We start from the raw sequence: 15,828 nt of genomic DNA, 5'->3' as shown, positions 1-15,828 counted from the left end.
GGCGGATTTCCCATCCATCAATGGATGGTAAATTTTGTTTTTATCATTCACTGACCACAGATACCAATGCATGGTCAAGCAACAGCAATGACACACCCTTGTGTATAGGCATGAGACCCTCACGTCATTTAACAGGATTCAGCACCACCCACAAGACAGCTACCTGTCATGTCATGTCAAACCTGCACAGGTGTGCTAGATTATTATTATTTAGTTTTATTTTATTTTTTTACACCAATCAGTGTGCAAACATGGTCATTAAAACGCTAAATGAATAGACGTTCATAAACCAGTCAGTGCAACTCATCATTTTGGTCTCCAATTCTCAAACTCAAATTCTCACCCACGGAGGATTAAATGAGAATCTTTCTTGTTTAACACTGGAATGGGGTGGTGCACTGTTCACTACCCGAATATACTGCCACATCGGGTCAATGCATAGGGCGACAGAAGCAAGCTTCCAAATCAGCTCCCTTTCTCAAAAATCCATTTAATTTATGGTCCCCAGATAGGGAACGTATGTATCAGTATGTGCTCACAAGTCACCCAAGTGCAAGTATTCACACAAAAAAAAACGTGCCTCAGGATGCGATCTGTCGCAAGATCCTTTCTTTTTTTACACTTGATCTAAGCCAAAAGGCCTAGAGGGGATAACCGGGAAAGGGGTGGACCCAACCATGTCCCCTTCATGAGCACTCACATTACTCATAGGAATGGAAGGAAGGCTGGCAGCCAACCAGCCTCCCATACACTCTCTGGGTGGGTGGCAGTCAGCCACCCATACATACATACAGCACAGGCTAAACCCACATCATCACTTAAAAAAAGGACAGGCGACCATTGCACTCTGATGGAGCATTTAGCAATGCAATCCATAGCCTGGCTTTTGCCTGAACCCCCATCACTCCTCCTCTTGCATATAAGACAATATTTCAGATCTGCATATGAAAACAACACGCCTACCTTTGTTGCACATAGCTGCCTGCCTGTCTCTAGTTACCCCACTGGCTGTAGCTGCGTCCCTTCCGACATGGAATAACACCAACTGTAACGATAAACTGAAAATTAACAGTATAAACCTGCATCATTTTGGACTCTGGTATTTGCTGAATCCGGGTGACCTGACAATCGATGGTGGTGCCGCTGGTGATTCTGGCCTTCTTGGAATCTGTTGGGCCTATGTGTTAGCTCACACATCACTTGGGTATCCATGGTAACTACCACAACATGGTCATCTGCAGTTTACATCTAGCCCGTGGCATTGAATGGCATTTTAAAAGTGCTAAGGGTCCTGGTGCAATAATCCTCCCATGAGGATCAGCCTCAACGGCTTTGTAGATTGCACTCATGTCAGCAACTCCATATACATTTTTTTTTCTTCATGCTTCTTTCTTCATCCTTTTTTCTTTCTGTCATTCAGACTTTCATTCATTCGATCTCTCTCACTCACTTGCTTTAACTCATTTGTTCTCACTCACTCACTCACTCACTCAATCACTCACTCACTCATTCACTCTCACTCACTCTCACTCTCTCACTCACTCGCTCACTAAGTCAGTCTCTCTCTCTCTCTCTCTCTCTTTTTCTTTTTATATATATTTTTTTCCGTCTTCTTCTTCTTCTTCTTCTTCTTCAGACCCTGTCATAGCACTAATGCCTTTCCAATACCACCAGCAGATGGAGACACTCCATTGCAACATTGGTTGTGAGCAGCAGTTTCTAAAAACAAATGCCTCATGGCGGATTTCCCATCCATCAATGGATGGTAAATTTTGTTTTTATCATTCACTGACCACAGATACCAATGCATGGTCAAGCAACAGCAATGACACACCCTTGTGTATAGGCATGAGACCCTCACGTCATTTAACAGGATTCAGCACCACCCACAAGACAGCTACCTGTCATGTCATGTCAAACCTGCACAGGTGTGCTAGATTATAATTATTTAGTTTTATTTTATTTTTTTACACCAATCAGTGTGCAAACATGGTCATTAAAACGCTAAATGAATAGACGTTCATAAACCAGTCAGTGCAACTCATCATTTTGGTCTCCAATTCTCAAACTCAAATTCTCACCCACGGAGGATTAAATGAGAATCTTTCTTGTTTAACACTGGAATGGGGTGGTGCACTGTTCACTACCCGAATATACTGCCACATCGGGTCAATGCATAGGGCGACAGAAGCAAGCTTCCAAATCAGCTCCCTTTCTCAAAAATCCATTTAATTTATGGTCCCCAGATAGGGAACGTATGTATCAGTATGTGCTCACAAGTCACCCAAGTGCAAGTATTCACACAAAAAAAAACGTGCCTCAGGATGCGATCTGTCGCAAGATCCTTTCTTTTTTTACACTTGATCTAAGCCAAAAGGCCTAGAGGGGATAACCGGGAAAGGGGTGGACCCAACCATGTCCCCTTCATGAGCACTCACATTACTCATAGGAATGGAAGGAAGGCTGGCAGCCAACCAGCCTCCCATACACTCTCTGGGTGGGTGGCAGTCAGCCACCCATACATACATACAGCACAGGCTAAACCCACATCATCACTTAAAAAAAGGACAGGCGACCATTGCACTCTGATGGAGCATTTAGCAATGCAATCCATAGCCTGGCTTTTGCCTGAACCCCCATCACTCCTCCTCTTGCATATAAGACAATATTTCAGATCTGCATATGAAAACAACACGCCTACCTTTGTTGCACATAGCTGCCTGCCTGTCTCTAGTTACCCCACTGGCTGTAGCTGCGTCCCTTCCGACATGGAATAACACCAACTGTAACGATAAACTGAAAATTAACAGTATAAACCTGCATCATTTTGGACTCTGGTATTTGCTGAATCCGGGTGACCTGACAATCGATGGTGGTGCCGCTGGTGATTCTGGCCTTCTTGGAATCTGTTGGGCCTATGTGTTAGCTCACACATCACTTGGGTATCCATGGTAACTACCACAACATGGTCATCTGCAGTTTACATCTAGCCCGTGGCATTGAATGGCATTTTAAAAGTGCTAAGGGTCCTGGTGCAATAATCCTCCCATGAGGATCAGCCTCAACGGCTTTGTAGATTGCACTCATGTCAGCAACTCCATATACATTTTTTTTTCTTCATGCTTCTTTCTTCATCCTTTTTTCTTTCTGTCATTCAGACTTTCATTCATTCGATCTCTCTCACTCACTTGCTTTAACTCATTTGTTCTCACTCACTCACTCACTCACTCAATCACTCACTCACTCATTCACTCTCACTCACTCTCACTCTCTCACTCACTCGCTCACTAAGTCAGTCTCTCTCTCTCTCTCTCTCTCTTTTTCTTTTTATATATATTTTTTTCCGTCTTCTTCTTCTTCTTCTTCAGACCCTGTCATAGCACTAATGCCTTTCCAATACCACCAGCAGATGGAGACACTCCATTGCAACATTGGTTGTGAGCAGCAGTTTCTAAAAACAAATGCCTCATGGCGGATTTCCCATCCATCAATGGATGGTAAATTTTGTTTTTATCATTCACTGACCACAGATACCAATGCATGGTCAAGCAACAGCAATGACACACCCTTGTGTATAGGCATGAGACCCTCACGTCATTTAACAGGATTCAGCACCACCCACAAGACAGCTACCTGTCATGTCATGTCAAACCTGCACAGGTGTGCTAGATTATTATTATTTAGTTTTATTTTATTTTTTTACACCAATCAGTGTGCAAACATGGTCATTAAAACGCTAAATGAATAGACGTTCATAAACCAGTCAGTGCAACTCATCATTTTGGTCTCCAATTCTCAAACTCAAATTCTCACCCACGGAGGATTAAATGAGAATCTTTCTTGTTTAACACTGGAATGGGGTGGTGCACTGTTCACTACCCGAATATACTGCCACATCGGGTCAATGCATAGGGCGACAGAAGCAAGCTTCCAAATCAGCTCCCTTTCTCAAAAATCCATTTAATTTATGGTCCCCAGATAGGGAACGTATGTATCAGTATGTGCTCACAAGTCACCCAAGTGCAAGTATTCACACAAAAAAAAACGTGCCTCAGGATGCGATCTGTCGCAAGATCCTTTCTTTTTTTACACTTGATCTAAGCCAAAAGGCCTAGAGGGGATAACCGGGAAAGGGGTGGACCCAACCATGTCCCCTTCATGAGCACTCACATTACTCATAGGAATGGAAGGAAGGCTGGCAGCCAACCAGCCTCCCATACACTCTCTGGGTGGGTGGCAGTCAGCCACCCATACATACATACAGCACAGGCTAAACCCACATCATCACTTAAAAAAAGGACAGGCGACCATTGCACTCTGATGGAGCATTTAGCAATGCAATCCATAGCCTGGCTTTTGCCTGAACCCCCATCACTCCTCCTCTTGCATATAAGACAATATTTCAGATCTGCATATGAAAACAACACGCCTACCTTTGTTGCACATAGCTGCCTGCCTGTCTCTAGTTACCCCACTGGCTGTAGCTGCGTCCCTTCCGACATGGAATAACACCAACTGTAACGATAAACTGAAAATTAACAGTATAAACCTGCATCATTTTGGACTCTGGTATTTGCTGAATCCGGGTGACCTGACAATCGATGGTGGTGCCGCTGGTGATTCTGGCCTTCTTGGAATCTGTTGGGCCTATGTGTTAGCTCACACATCACTTGGGTATCCATGGTAACTACCACAACATGGTCATCTGCAGTTTACATCTAGCCCGTGGCATTGAATGGCATTTTAAAAGTGCTAAGGGTCCTGGTGCAATAATCCTCCCATGAGGATCAGCCTCAACGGCTTTGTAGATTGCACTCATGTCAGCAACTCCATATACATTTTTTTTTCTTCATGCTTCTTTCTTCATCCTTTTTTCTTTCTGTCATTCAGACTTTCATTCATTCGATCTCTCTCACTCACTTGCTTTAACTCATTTGTTCTCACTCACTCACTCACTCACTCAATCACTCACTCACTCATTCACTCTCACTCACTCTCACTCTCTCACTCACTCGCTCACTAAGTCAGTCTCTCTCTCTCTCTCTCTCTCTTTTTCTTTTTATATATATTTTTTTCCGTCTTCTTCTTCTTCTTCTTCAGACCCTGTCATAGCACTAATGCCTTTCCAATACCACCAGCAGATGGAGACACTCCATTGCAACATTGGTTGTGAGCAGCAGTTTCTAAAAACAAATGCCTCATGGCGGATTTCCCATCCATCAATGGATGGTAAATTTTGTTTTTATCATTCACTGACCACAGATACCAATGCATGGTCAAGCAACAGCAATGACACACCCTTGTGTATAGGCATGAGACCCTCACGTCATTTAACAGGATTCAGCACCACCCACAAGACAGCTACCTGTCATGTCATGTCAAACCTGCACAGGTGTGCTAGATTATTATTATTTAGTTTTATTTTATTTTTTTACACCAATCAGTGTGCAAACATGGTCATTAAAACGCTAAATGAATAGACGTTCATAAACCAGTCAGTGCAACTCATCATTTTGGTCTCCAATTCTCAAACTCAAATTCTCACCCACGGAGGATTAAATGAGAATCTTTCTTGTTTAACACTGGAATGGGGTGGTGCACTGTTCACTACCCGAATATACTGCCACATCGGGTCAATGCATAGGGCGACAGAAGCAAGCTTCCAAATCAGCTCCCTTTCTCAAAAATCCATTTAATTTATGGTCCCCAGATAGGGAACGTATGTATCAGTATGTGCTCACAAGTCACCCAAGTGCAAGTATTCACACAAAAAAAAACGTGCCTCAGGATGCGATCTGTCGCAAGATCCTTTCTTTTTTTACACTTGATCTAAGCCAAAAGGCCTAGAGGGGATAACCGGGAAAGGGGTGGACCCAACCATGTCCCCTTCATGAGCACTCACATTACTCATAGGAATGGAAGGAAGGCTGGCAGCCAACCAGCCTCCCATACACTCTCTGGGTGGGTGGCAGTCAGCCACCCATACATACATACAGCACAGGCTAAACCCACATCATCACTTAAAAAAAGGACAGGCGACCATTGCACTCTGATGGAGCATTTAGCAATGCAATCCATAGCCTGGCTTTTGCCTGAACCCCCATCACTCCTCCTCTTGCATATAAGACAATATTTCAGATCTGCATATGAAAACAACACGCCTACCTTTGTTGCACATAGCTGCCTGCCTGTCTCTAGTTACCCCACTGGCTGTAGCTGCGTCCCTTCCGACATGGAATAACACCAACTGTAACGATAAACTGAAAATTAACAGTATAAACCTGCATCATTTTGGACTCTGGTATTTGCTGAATCCGGGTGACCTGACAATCGATGGTGGTGCCGCTGGTGATTCTGGCCTTCTTGGAATCTGTTGGGCCTATGTGTTAGCTCACACATCACTTGGGTATCCATGGTAACTACCACAACATGGTCATCTGCAGTTTACATCTAGCCCGTGGCATTGAATGGCATTTTAAAAGTGCTAAGGGTCCTGGTGCAATAATCCTCCCATGAGGATCAGCCTCAACGGCTTTGTAGATTGCACTCATGTCAGCAACTCCATATACATTTTTTTTTCTTCATGCTTCTTTCTTCATCCTTTTTTCTTTCTGTCATTCAGACTTTCATTCATTCGATCTCTCTCACTCACTTGCTTTAACTCATTTGTTCTCACTCACTCACTCACTCACTCAATCACTCACTCACTCATTCACTCTCACTCACTCTCACTCTCTCACTCACTCGCTCACTAAGTCAGTCTCTCTCTCTCTCTCTCTCTTTTTCTTTTTATATATATTTTTTTCCGTCTTCTTCTTCTTCTTCTTCTTCAGACCCTGTCATAGCACTAATGCCTTTCCAATACCACCAGCAGATGGAGACACTCCATTGCAACATTGGTTGTGAGCAGCAGTTTCTAAAAACAAATGCCTCATGGCGGATTTCCCATCCATCAATGGATGGTAAATTTTGTTTTTATCATTCACTGACCACAGATACCAATGCATGGTCAAGCAACAGCAATGACACACCCTTGTGTATAGGCATGAGACCCTCACGTCATTTAACAGGATTCAGCACCACCCACAAGACAGCTACCTGTCATGTCATGTCAAACCTGCACAGGTGTGCTAGATTATTATTATTTAGTTTTATTTTATTTTTTTACACCAATCAGTGTGCAAACATGGTCATTAAAACGCTAAATGAATAGACGTTCATAAACCAGTCAGTGCAACTCATCATTTTGGTCTCCAATTCTCAAACTCAAATTCTCACCCACGGAGGATTAAATGAGAATCTTTCTTGTTTAACACTGGAATGGGGTGGTGCACTGTTCACTACCCGAATATACTGCCACATCGGGTCAATGCATAGGGCGACAGAAGCAAGCTTCCAAATCAGCTCCCTTTCTCAAAAATCCATTTAATTTATGGTCCCCAGATAGGGAACGTATGTATCAGTATGTGCTCACAAGTCACCCAAGTGCAAGTATTCACACAAAAAAAAACGTGCCTCAGGATGCGATCTGTCGCAAGATCCTTTCTTTTTTTACACTTGATCTAAGCCAAAAGGCCTAGAGGGGATAACCGGGAAAGGGGTGGACCCAACCATGTCCCCTTCATGAGCACTCACATTACTCATAGGAATGGAAGGAAGGCTGGCAGCCAACCAGCCTCCCATACACTCTCTGGGTGGGTGGCAGTCAGCCACCCATACATACATACAGCACAGGCTAAACCCACATCATCACTTAAAAAAAGGACAGGCGACCATTGCACTCTGATGGAGCATTTAGCAATGCAATCCATAGCCTGGCTTTTGCCTGAACCCCCATCACTCCTCCTCTTGCATATAAGACAATATTTCAGATCTGCATATGAAAACAACACGCCTACCTTTGTTGCACATAGCTGCCTGCCTGTCTCTAGTTACCCCACTGGCTGTAGCTGCGTCCCTTCCGACATGGAATAACACCAACTGTAACGATAAACTGAAAATTAACAGTATAAACCTGCATCATTTTGGACTCTGGTATTTGCTGAATCCGGGTGACCTGACAATCGATGGTGGTGCCGCTGGTGATTCTGGCCTTCTTGGAATCTGTTGGGCCTATGTGTTAGCTCACACATCACTTGGGTATCCATGGTAACTACCACAACATGGTCATCTGCAGTTTACATCTAGCCCGTGGCATTGAATGGCATTTTAAAAGTGCTAAGGGTCCTGGTGCAATAATCCTCCCATGAGGATCAGCCTCAACGGCTTTGTAGATTGCACTCATGTCAGCAACTCCATATACATTTTTTTTTCTTCATGCTTCTTTCTTCATCCTTTTTTCTTTCTGTCATTCAGACTTTCATTCATTCGATCTCTCTCACTCACTTGCTTTAACTCATTTGTTCTCACTCACTCACTCACTCACTCAATCACTCACTCACTCATTCACTCTCACTCACTCTCACTCTCTCACTCACTCGCTCACTAAGTCAGTCTCTCTCTCTCTCTCTCTCTTTTTCTTTTTATATATATTTTTTTCCGTCTTCTTCTTCTTCTTCTTCTTCTTCTTCAGACCCTGTCATAGCACTAATGCCTTTCCAATACCACCAGCAGATGGAGACACTCCATTGCAACATTGGTTGTGAGCAGCAGTTTCTAAAAACAAATGCCTCATGGCGGATTTCCCATCCATCAATGGATGGTAAATTTTGTTTTTATCATTCACTGACCACAGATACCAATGCATGGTCAAGCAACAGCAATGACACACCCTTGTGTATAGGCATGAGACCCTCACGTCATTTAACAGGATTCAGCACCACCCACAAGACAGCTACCTGTCATGTCATGTCAAACCTGCACAGGTGTGCTAGATTATTATTATTTAGTTTTATTTTATTTTTTTACACCAATCAGTGTGCAAACATGGTCATTAAAACGCTAAATGAATAGACGTTCATAAACCAGTCAGTGCAACTCATCATTTTGGTCTCCAATTCTCAAACTCAAATTCTCACCCACGGAGGATTAAATGAGAATCTTTCTTGTTTAACACTGGAATGGGGTGGTGCACTGTTCACTACCCGAATATACTGCCACATCGGGTCAATGCATAGGGCGACAGAAGCAAGCTTCCAAATCAGCTCCCTTTCTCAAAAATCCATTTAATTTATGGTCCCCAGATAGGGAACGTATGTATCAGTATGTGCTCACAAGTCACCCAAGTGCAAGTATTCACACAAAAAAAAACCTGCCTCAGGATGCGATCTGTCGCAAGATCCTTTCTTTTTTTACACTTGATCTAAGCCAAAAGGCCTAGAGGGGATAACCGGGAAAGGGGTGGACCCAACCATGTCCCCTTCATGAGCACTCACATTACTCATAGGAATGGAAGGAAGGCTGGCAGCCAACCAGCCTCCCATACACTCTCTGGGTGGGTGGCAGTCAGCCACCCATACATACATACAGCACAGGCTAAACCCACATCATCACTTAAAAAAAGGACAGGCGACCATTGCACTCTGATGGAGCATTTAGCAATGCAATCCATAGCCTGGCTTTTGCCTGAACCCCCATCACTCCTCCTCTTGCATATAAGACAATATTTCAGATCTGCATATGAAAACAACACGCCTACCTTTGTTGCACATAGCTGCCTGCCTGTCTCTAGTTACCCCACTGGCTGTAGCTGCGTCCCTTCCGACATGGAATAACACCAACTGTAACGATAAACTGAAAATTAACAGTATAAACCTGCATCATTTTGGACTCTGGTATTTGCTGAATCCGGGTGACCTGACAATCGATGGTGGTGCCGCTGGTGATTCTGGCCTTCTTGGAATCTGTTGGGCCTATGTGTTAGCTCACACATCACTTGGGTATCCATGGTAACTACCACAACATGGTCATCTGCAGTTTACATCTAGCCCGTGGCATTGAATGGCATTTTAAAAGTGCTAAGGGTCCTGGTGCAATAATCCTCCCATGAGGATCAGCCTCAACGGCTTTGTAGATTGCACTCATGTCAGCAACTCCATATACATTTTTTTTTCTTCATGCTTCTTTCTTCATCCTTTTTTCTTTCTGTCATTCAGACTTTCATTCATTCGATCTCTCTCACTCACTTGCTTTAACTCATTTGTTCTCACTCACTCACTCACTCACTCAATCACTCACTCACTCATTCACTCTCACTCACTCTCACTCTCTCACTCACTCGCTCACTAAGTCAGTCTCTCTCTCTCTCTCTCTCTTTTTCTTTTTATATATATTTTTTTCCGTCTTCTTCTTCTTCTTCTTCAGACCCTGTCATAGCACTAATGCCTTTCCAATACCACCAGCAGATGGAGACACTCCATTGCAACATTGGTTGTGAGCAGCAGTTTCTAAAAACAAATGCCTCATGGCGGATTTCCCATCCATCAATGGATGGTAAATTTTGTTTTTATCATTCACTGACCACAGATACCAATGCATGGTCAAGCAACAGCAATGACACACCCTTGTGTATAGGCATGAGACCCTCACGTCATTTAACAGGATTCAGCACCACCCACAAGACAGCTACCTGTCATGTCATGTCAAACCTGCACAGGTGTGCTAGATTATTATTATTTAGTTTTATTTTATTTTTTTACACCAATCAGTGTGCAAACATGGTCATTAAAACGCTAAATGAATAGACGTTCATAAACCAGTCAGTGCAACTCATCATTTTGGTCTCCAATTCTCAAACTCAAATTCTCACCCACGGAGGATTAAATGAGAATCTTTCTTGTTTAACACTGGAATGGGGTGGTGCACTGTTCACTACCCGAATATACTGCCACATCGGGTCAATGCATAGGGCGACAGAAGCAAGCTTCCAAATCAGCTCCCTTTCTCAAAAATCCATTTAATTTATGGTCCCCAGATAGGGAACGTATGTATCAGTATGTGCTCACAAGTCACCCAAGTGCAAGTATTCACACAAAAAAAAACGTGCCTCAGGATGCGATCTGTCGCAAGATCCTTTCTTTTTTTACACTTGATCTAAGCCAAAAGGCCTAGAGGGGATAACCTGGAAAGGGGTGGACCCAACCATGTCCCCTTCATGAGCACTCACATTACTCATAGGAATGGAAGGAAGGCTGGCAGCCAACCAGCCTCCCATACACTCTCTGGGTGGGTGGCAGTCAGCCACCCATACATACATACAGCACAGGCTAAACCCACATCATCACTTAAAAAAAGGACAGGCGACCATTGCACTCTGATGGAGCATTTAGCAATGCAATCCATAGCCTGGCTTTTGCCTGAACCCCCATCACTCCTCCTCTTGCATATAAGACAATATTTCAGATCTGCATATGAAAACAACACGCCTACCTTTGTTGCACATAGCTGCCTGCCTGTCTCTAGTTACCCCACTGGCTGTAGCTGCGTCCCTTCCGACATGGAATAACACCAACTGTAACGATAAACTGAAAATTAACAGTATAAACCTGCATCATTTTGGACTCTGGTATTTGCTGAATCCGGGTGACCTGACAATCGATGGTGGTGCCGCTGGTGATTCTGGCCTTCTTGGAATCTGTTGGGCCTATGTGTTAGCTCACACATCACTTGGGTATCCATGGTAACTACCACAACATGGTCATCTGCAGTTTACATCTAGCCCGTGGCATTGAATGGCATTTTAAAAGTGCTAAGGGTCCTGGTGCAATAATCCTCCCATGAGGATCAGCCTCAACGGCTTTGTAGATTGCACTCATGTCAGCAACTCCATATACATTTTTTTTTCTTCATGCTTCTTTCTTCATCCTTTTTTCTTTCTGTCATTCAGACTTTCATTCATTCGATCTCTCTCACTCACTTGCTTTAACTCATTTGTTCTCACTCACTCACTCACTCAATCACTCACTCACTCATTCACTCTCACTCACTCTCACTCTCTCACTCACTCGCTCACTAAGTCAGTCTCTCTCTCTCTCTCTTTTTCTTTTTATATATATTTTTTTCCGTCTTCTTCTTCTTCTTCTTCTTCTTCTTCAGACCCTGTCATAGCACTAATGCCTTTCCAATACCACCAGCAGATGGAGACACTCCATTGCAACATTGGTTGTGAGCAGCAGTTTCTAAAAACAAATGCCTCATGGCGGATTTCCCATCCATCAATGGATGGTAAATTTTGTTTTTATCATTCACTGACCACAGATACCAATGCATGGTCAAGCAACAGCAATGACACACCCTTGTGTATAGGCATGAGACCCTCACGTCATTTAACAGGATTCAGCACCACCCACAAGACAGCTACCTGTCATGTCATGTCAAACCTGCACAGGTGTGCTAGATTATTATTATTTAGTTTTATTTTATTTTTTTACACCAATCAGTGTGCAAACATGGTCATTAAAACGCTAAATGAATAGACGTTCATAAACCAGTCAGTGCAACTCATCATTTTGGTCTCCAATTCTCAAACTCAAATTCTCACCCACGGAGGATTAAATGAGAATCTTTCTTGTTTAACACTGGAATGGGGTGGTGCACTGTTCACTACCCGAATATACTGCCACATCGGGTCAATGCATAGGGCGACAGAAGCAAGCTTCCAAATCAGCTCCCTTTCTCAAAAATCCATTTAATTTATGGTCCCCAGATAGGGAACGTATGTATCAGTATGTGCTCACAAGTCACCCAAGTGCAAGTATTCACACAAAAAAAACGTGCCTCAGGATGCGATCTGTCGCAAGATCCTTTCTTTTTTTACACTTGATCTAAGCCAAAAGGCCTAGAGGGGATAACCGGGAAAGGGGTGGACCCAACCATGTCCCCTTCATGAGCACTCACATTACTCATAGGAATGGAAGGAAGGCTGGCAGCCAACCAGCCTCCCATACACTCTCTGGGTGGGTGGCAGTCAGCCACCCATACATACATACAGCACAGGCTAAACCCACATCATCACTTAAAAAAAGGACAGGCGACCATTGCACTCTGATGGAGCATTTAGCAATGCAATCCATAGCCTGGCTTTTGCCTGAACCCCCATCACTCCTCCTCTTGCATATAAGAAAATATTTCAGATCTGCATATGAAAACAACACGCCTACCTTTGTTGCACATAGCTGCCTGCCTGTCTCTAGTTACCCCACTGGCTGTAGCTGCGTCCCTTCCGACATGGAATAACACCAACTGTAACGATAAACTGAAAATTAACAGTATAAACCTGCATCATTTTGGACTCTGGTATTTGCTGAATCCGGGTGACCTGACAATCGATGGTGGTGCCGCTGGTGATTCTGGCCTTCTTGGAATCTGTTGGGCCTATGTGTTAGCTCACACATCACTTGGGTATCCATGGTAACTACCACAACATGGTCATCTGCAGTTTACATCTAGCCCGTGGCATTGAATGGCATTTTAAAAGTGCTAAGGGTCCTGGTGCAATAATCCTCCCATGAGGATCAGCCTCAACGGCTTTGTAGATTGCACTCATGTCAGCAACTCCATATACATTTTTTTTTCTTCATGCTTCTTTCTTCATCCTTTTTTCTTTCTGTCATTCAGACTTTCATTCATTCGATCTCTCTCACTCACTTGCTTTAACTCATTTGTTCTCACTCACTCACTCACTCACTCAATCACTCACTCACTCATTCACTCTCACTCACTCTCACTCTCTCACTCACTCGCTCACTAAGTCAGTCTCTCTCTCTCTCTCTCTCTTTTTCTTTTTATATATATTTTTTTCCGTCTTCTTCTTCTTCTTCTTCAGACCCTGTCATAGCACTAATGCCTTTCCAATACCACCAGCAGATGGAGACACTCCATTGCAACATTGGTTGTGAGCAGCAGTTTCTAAAAACAAATGCCTCATGGCGGATTTCCCATCCATCAATGGATGGTAAATTTTGTTTTTATCATTCACTGACCACAGATACCAATGCATGGTCAAGCAACAGCAATGACACACCCTTGTGTATAGGCATGAGACCCTCACGTCATTTAACAGGATTCAGCACCACCCACAAGACAGCTACCTGTCATGTCATGTCAAACCTGCACAGGTGTGCTAGATTATTATTATTTAGTTTTATTTTATTTTTTTACACCAATCAGTGTGCAAACATGGTCATTAAAACGCTAAATGAATAGACGTTCATAAACCAGTCAGTGCAACTCATCATTTTGGTCTCCAATTCTCAAACTCAAATTCTCACCCACGGAGGATTAAATGAGAATCTTTCTTGTTTAACACTGGAATGGGGTGGTGCACTGTTCACTACCCGAATATACTGCCACATCGGGTCAATGCATAGGGCGACAGAAGCAAGCTTCCAAATCAGCTCCCTTTCTCAAAAATCCATTTAATTTATGGTCCCCAGATAGGGAACGTATGTATCAGTATGTGCTCACAAGTCACCCAAGTGCAAGTATTCACACAAAAAAAAACGTGCCTCAGGATGCGATCTGTCGCAAGATCCTTTCTTTTTTTACACTTGATCTAAGCCAAAAGGCCTAGAGGGGATAACCGGGAAAGGGGTGGACCCAACCATGTCCCCTTCATGAGCACTCACATTACTCATAGGAATGGAAGGAAGTCTGGCAGCCAACCAGCCTCCCATACACTCTCTGGGTGGGTGGCAGTCAGCCACCCATACATACATACAGCACAGGCTAAACCCACATCATCACTTAAAAAAAGGACAGGCGACCATTGCACTCTGATGGAGCATTTAGCAATGCAATCCATAGCCTGGCTTTTGCCTGAACCCCCATCACTCCTCCTCTTGCATATAAGACAATATTTCAGATCTGCATATGAAAACAACACGCCTACCTTTGTTGCACATAGCTGCCTGCCTGTCTCTAGTTACCCCACTGGCTGTAGCTGCGTCCCTTCCGACATGGAATAACACCAACTGTAACGATAAACTGAAAATTAACAGTATAAACCTGCATCATTTTGGACTCTGGTATTTGCTGAATCCGGGTGACCTGACAATCGATGGTGGTGCCGCTGGTGATTCTGGCCTTCTTGGAATCTGTTGGGCCTATGTGTTAGCTCACACATCACTTGGGTATCCATGGTAACTACCACAACATGGTCATCTGCAGTTTACATCTAGCCCGTGGCATTGAATGGCATTTTAAAAGTGCTAAGGGTCCTGGTGCAATAATCCTCCCATGAGGATCAGCCTCAACGGCTTTGTAGATTGCACTCATGTCAGCAACTCCATATACATTTTTTTTTCTTCATGCTTCTTTCTTCATCCTTTTTTCTTTCTGTCATTCAGACTTTCATTCATTCGATCTCTCTCACTCACTTGCTTTAACTCATTTGTTCTCACTCACTCACTCACTCACTCAATCACTCACTCACTCATTCACTCTCACTCACTCTCACTCTCTCACTCACTCGCTCACTAAGTCAGTCTCTCTCTCTCTCTCTCTCTTTTTCTTTTTATATATATTTTTTTCCGTCTTCTTCTTCTTCTTCTTCTTCTTCAGACCCTGTCATAGCACTAATGCCTTTCCAATACCACCAGCAGATGGAGACACTCCATTGCAACATTGGTTGTGAGCAGCAGTTTCTAAAAACAAATGCCTCATGGCGGATTTCCCATCCATCAATGGATGGTAAATTTTGTTTTTATCATTCACTGACCACAGATACCAATGCATGGTCAAGCAACAGCAATGACACACCCTTGTGTATAGGCATGAGACCCTCACGTCATTTAACAGGATTCAGCACCACCCACAAGACAGCTACCTGTCATGTCATGTCAAACCTGCACAGGTGTGCTAGATTATTATTATTTAGTTTTATTTTATTTT

At 43.4% G+C, this 15,828-nt stretch overlaps 9 pseudogenes; all 9 read right to left on the bottom strand.

Moving 5' to 3' along the window:
• Positions 1-388: 388 nt before the first annotated feature.
• LOC130305597 (U2 spliceosomal RNA) lies at positions 389-652 on the bottom strand (annotated as a pseudogene).
• Positions 653-2,126: 1,474 nt separating this feature from the next.
• LOC130305596 (U2 spliceosomal RNA) lies at positions 2,127-2,390 on the bottom strand (annotated as a pseudogene).
• Positions 2,391-3,858: 1,468 nt separating this feature from the next.
• On the bottom strand, positions 3,859-4,122 carry LOC130305595 (U2 spliceosomal RNA; annotated as a pseudogene).
• Positions 4,123-5,590: 1,468 nt separating this feature from the next.
• Positions 5,591-5,854, bottom strand: LOC130305594 (U2 spliceosomal RNA; annotated as a pseudogene).
• A 1,469-nt stretch (positions 5,855-7,323) lies between these two features.
• Positions 7,324-7,587, bottom strand: LOC130305593 (U2 spliceosomal RNA; annotated as a pseudogene).
• A 1,475-nt stretch (positions 7,588-9,062) lies between these two features.
• Positions 9,063-9,326, bottom strand: LOC130305562 (U2 spliceosomal RNA; annotated as a pseudogene).
• Positions 9,327-10,792: 1,466 nt separating this feature from the next.
• LOC130305592 (U2 spliceosomal RNA) lies at positions 10,793-11,056 on the bottom strand (annotated as a pseudogene).
• Positions 11,057-12,523: 1,467 nt separating this feature from the next.
• Positions 12,524-12,786, bottom strand: LOC130305587 (U2 spliceosomal RNA; annotated as a pseudogene).
• Positions 12,787-14,252: 1,466 nt separating this feature from the next.
• LOC130305591 (U2 spliceosomal RNA) lies at positions 14,253-14,516 on the bottom strand (annotated as a pseudogene).
• Positions 14,517-15,828: the final 1,312 nt, after the last annotated feature.

This window comes from Hyla sarda, unplaced genomic scaffold (genome assembly GCF_029499605.1).
Source record: "Hyla sarda isolate aHylSar1 unplaced genomic scaffold, aHylSar1.hap1 scaffold_1321, whole genome shotgun sequence".
Classification (NCBI taxonomy): Eukaryota; Metazoa; Chordata; class Amphibia; order Anura; family Hylidae; genus Hyla; species Hyla sarda.
The sequence above is the reverse complement of the archived record's forward strand: the minus strand, read 5'-3'. Positions and strand labels throughout refer to the sequence as shown.